Here is a 5,036-nt window from a genome sequence, read left to right as displayed (position 1 = left end):
GGGGGGGGGGGGCGGGAGGAAGGGCCTTTCAGGAGGCGCGCCGGCGCGGGGCGGGGCCTGTCGCGTGAGCGACAGCTGAAGCACGTCTTCTCGCGAGCTCGGCGTGGCGTCGGCACTTCCTCCGGAAGTGTTTGCGCGGGTGCGCGCCGAGCGGGTGTTCTGGTCTTTGTCCTTTTCTCCGGGACTGTTTCTGCTTCGGAGCTTTTTGCGGTTCAGCGTTCCGAAGGGAAGTTTGTGGGTCCGTGACCTCGAGCCCGTTTCCTTTTCTCCCGGGTCTCTGAGCTTCCTTTAATCTCCCTTGTAGAGTTACCTTGACAATTATGAGACTACGTACGTAAAAGTGTTCAAATAAACGATTCCGTCCTATTTTGCGGTGCTGTGGATCGAACTCAGGGCACACGGATGTTAGCAACCTCTGAGTTACATCTCAGGTGTTTTTTTGTTTTGTTTTGTTTTGAAACAAGCTCTATTACCCTGGCTGTCCTGCCCAGAACTCACTATGTAGACCAGGCGTACATTCTCGTCTCGAACTCACAGAAATTTTCCTGCTTTTCACCTCCCGAGTGCTGGGGTTAAAGGTGTGCACCACTACACCTGGTCAGTTTAATACCTTGCAGTTAGACTAGGCATGACAGAAAAATTTCCTAACCTTTAAGAGTGTAATATATAGGTGTCCAGTGTAGTGCCAGAATAATCCAATGGTATGGAAGCGCTTGTTCCGGGGCTATGGGAGCTCAGTTTTGATTGGTTCCCTTTCAGCTTTACCCAGTCACTAAGGGTTTTGTTTCTCCACTGCATTCTCAATTCCACTGATGTGCAGTGTAAAGTTTTCCCTTTTTCTCTTCAGCTTTCCTTCCCAGAGGCAGTTTCTTAAACATTCTTTTAGAAGTTAACTTACTATACAGTTCTTAGCTTTTATTTTTAGACAAGAACTTCCTATATCCAATGGCCTTGAATTCCAGAAACCTCCTGTTAGAGCCTTCTAAGAACTGATATGTCATTTGTCGTCACACCTAATTTCTAGCTATTTATTCAAAATAAATATAATTACAGAAGCGTATGAAAGGCACTCAGGACCACTTTGTCTCATAACACACCATTTTATACACAGTAACTTACATAGTCACCACAGGGTCCAACCTTTGGATTTTTGGGCTGCCACAATCAGTGACCATGTGTATTCATGCAGAATCTGTTCCTGGAAATAGGAATATCATTAAGGACATATCTCTGGCAGAACACTTGTCTAGCCTAGGTCTGCTCCTCAGCCCCTCCCCCTCCCCCAAATTTGGAAGTAGGAAAATTAGGTTAAAGGGCATGAGCATTTTATTTTGGGACACAGTCTCACTTTGTATCCCAATCTGGCCTTGAACTCACAGCAGTCCTCCTGCCTCAACTTCTTGAGTGCTGAGAATGCAGGCATGCCTCACCATGCCTGACTTAGCATGTGTAACTTGGTAGCTGTTGTGTCTCAAATACTCAACGTGTTACCAAATCCATCGAAAGTGGTTATCCTCCAGGCCATTTGATTTACAATCATCTTGTGAGGGAGTGAGCCTTTCTTCCTGCCCCTCATGCCCTCTTCTAGCCTCTGAGGGTGTCTGCATACACTTGGCATACACACCTTGACATGTTTTCCTTTATCTTTTGCCCATTTTACTTGATTCATAGCTCACTATAGACTAGGAAAGTCAGCATTTTGCCAAATGAATTGCAAATATTTCACCAGTGTTTTTTAGCATTGCCATGTTTTTTGTTTTGTGTGAATGCATGCAGAAAGGTCAGAGGACTTTAAGAAAATGCTTCTCTCCTACCTTTCATGGTGTGATCCAGTAATTGAACTCAGGTCCTCAGATGGGTGTGACACTTTATTTTATTTTGTGGAGCTGAGGATTGAACCCAGGGCCTTGTGCTTGCTAGGCAAGCGCTCTACCACTGAGCTAAATCCCCAACCCCATGGTGTGACACTTTAAAACAAAACAAAACAAAACCCTGTTGAACCTTCTTACTGGCCTTATTGTGTTTTGTCATATAAAAAAATAAATTTATGGGTTTACATTACATTACCCCAGTTTTACATTATGGTTCAAAGGCTTTCTCATTCTGAGTTCTTATCTTTTGATGTTGTCTGTAGGTAGAGTCCCACATAGTTCAGGCTGGCCTAGAACTTGCTATGTAGCTGAGACTGGTCTTAAACTGATTTGCCTCTCCCAAATGCTGGAGGTACAGGTCTGAGCCACCATACTTGGTTTGAGGTTTTAAGATTTAAAAATTTTTTTTTAGTTGTGTATCTGTGTGTATGCATATGAGTACAGAGGCCAGGTGTCACATCTCCTGGAGCTGGAATTACAGGTGGTTTGAGCCACCTGACTATACAGGTGCTTAGAAACACAATTCTGGTCTTCAAGGACAGTATATGCTCTTAAGTGCTGAGCCAGCTCACCCTCTTTATATTTGTTAGCTTTGTACAGCATCAGTTTATCATTTGGGAAGTAGCTCGGAGGTAGAGTGCCTACCTACTATCTTCAACACACCCCTGCCTCCCCCATCCTCAGCACCATTTGCAGCTGCTGTCAGGAAGCATTGTGGGTATTGCTAAACCCTTCTAGACAAAAGGACAGTGATGACTGGAACACACAAGTTTGTGCAAGCACCTTTCTCCTGGGCCTGTCTTCCCCTGAGGACACAGGCACTCATCAGTATTGTGGCAGAGGCCATGGAGTTGTGGATGCTCCCAGAAGAGGACATGGAGGCAGGGCCAGGCCCCATTAAGGCTGCAGGTGTGCTCCAGCTTTGTCTCAGGAGCTCTTGGCTGTTTGGGAACCTAGAGTGTTTATTTAACAGGCCAGAAGGGTGGCCCAAGTTCCACAGCTGTGTCCTGCCTTTGTAGAGAAGGGATAAGGAAGTTACATTCTTTTTGTCTGTTTTCTCTACTAGCCACTGAAGTGTTGGTACCCATTAATTGGTCTTCAAAATTTGGCTGTGGAGTGGGTGGAGGGGGTTTACTTTCTGTCCTTGCACTGCCAGAGGATCTTTTCAAAGTTTGTGCCTCTGCTGAACTGCCTTTCATCCCTTCAAGTCTCTTGACTTGCGACATCACCATCCTTTCCTACAGCTTGGCTTAGTTACGAGTAAATCACTGGGTGTTTTCACTTAAGATCAGGCTCAGTTAAATGCCAACAGAAGGGGCTGAGATAAACTGAGATTCTGAGGTGGCAGCTGGGGTTGGGGTATGTGTGGGTCCTAGGCTTCTCTGACTTGGTGTCATTCTTACCAAGGTCAAACATGGCTGTGTACACTTGAGGAATCATGTTTGAAATCCATTGGGAAGTGAGAGAAAAAGACAGTGCATAACAAGGTTCCAAGACACTGGCACCTACACCTATCATATCACACTGGTCAACCTTGTCAGTTGCAAGGGAGCCAGGGAAGGACATTGACTATGGCATACTATGTGCACCCCTACAGGTTGCAGGTTTTAACAAAACTGAGGTTTGGGGAAATCGAGGTTCAGGTCTAAGTGCCCAGATTCCACTGTTGTATGATATTTTGTTTGTGTTCTGACAAAAAAAGCTTGCTTGAAGATCAGAGGGCGAAGCTAGCCACTAGTTAACCATAGAAGCCAGGCAATGGTGCCACACACCTTTAATCCCAGCACTAGGGAAATGGAGACAGGAATATAAGGCGGGTGGAGACAGGATTTTGGGCCCCATTCGGTCTGAGAATTCATAGAGGTAAGAAGTTTCTAGTGGCTGCTGCTTTGCTTCTCTGATCTTTCAGGTTTCACCCTGATAGCTGACTCTGGGTGTAATGGTATGGTAAAGAAACAGTCTTTTAAGTCAATAACTATTATAGGCCATTCTTTGGGTAGCAGAGAGCCACTACATCTGGGTTTTTATTGTTAAGACAAATTAGGATGCACACCTGGGCCGAGTCCTGCAATTTGCCTTCCCTTCCTGAGTAGATTACTGAAGACTAAGCCACACACATTTAAAGGCACAATGCAGCTCCCTTCACTGTTCTTCCTGGGGTGATTACTATGCTTGTGCAGGAACCCTCCTGTGAGTCTGTCATCCTGAATTGGAACAGGGCCTTCCTTAGCGTGGCTGCAGGCTCTAACCCCCAACTTTGTGACTCCCACAAAGACTCATATCCTACCTTTTATTTCTGCTGCCTCTGGGCTGCTTTCCTATACTCTTAGGCTTTCTCACTTGTCCACATGGACCCTTGGTACAAAACACCTATCCCAGCAACCCAGAGGATAGACAGGAACAGGGTGAAGCTGATCTTGAGCCCAGGTGCACAAGGTAGCAGATTTTATCCAGGAGGTATCTGCTGAGCTGCCCAGCCTCGGGCTGAAGCAGTCCTTTCCTCTAGAGAACACAGATGCTCCCAGAGGCAAGCTGAGTAAGCTGGAAGCCTGTGTACACACCACCATGCAATCACACCCTCCCAGACAGCAAGCAGTGCTTCCGTTATCACTGTGTCTTGAAATCGTGTGCTCAGGCAGTTCCAACCTAAAGGATCTCTATGATCTCTCTCTCTCTCTCTCTCTCTCTCTCTCTCTCTCTCTCTCTCTCACACACACACACACACACACACACACACACACACACACACACACACCACACTCACCTCTGCTCAAGTTGCAGCCCTTTCTTTAGGCAGTAGCTTCACACTTCTGGTTGCAATTTCCCAAGCCCCAACCTCACACTCAAGCTCTAACTAGCTGCTGGCTTGGCTTGGTCCCTGTTTTCCTACTTGAACTCCAGAATTCTGCAGACAACACTGCCTCCAGGAAGCCTCCCTTGACTGGGCTGGACCTCTGTCCTTTCCCAGCTTTGCCCTTTATATTGTGATGGCCTCACACTAGGCCATACTAAACCATCTGAGTTAGCATATCCTTCATTGCTAACTTTGGACACTGAATAAATACTCCCTGAGTGAGGCTCTGAGTTGAAGGTACAGGGGGTCAGCTGACAAAGGAGACAACCCCAAGTTGTGCTTTGCTCTGGGCAAAATGAGCGTGAAGCAAA

Source organism: Onychomys torridus, chromosome 2 (assembly GCF_903995425.1).
Source record: "Onychomys torridus chromosome 2, mOncTor1.1, whole genome shotgun sequence".
NCBI classification, from domain to species: Eukaryota; Metazoa; Chordata; class Mammalia; order Rodentia; family Cricetidae; genus Onychomys; species Onychomys torridus.
Note: the sequence above shows the minus strand (reverse complement) of the source record.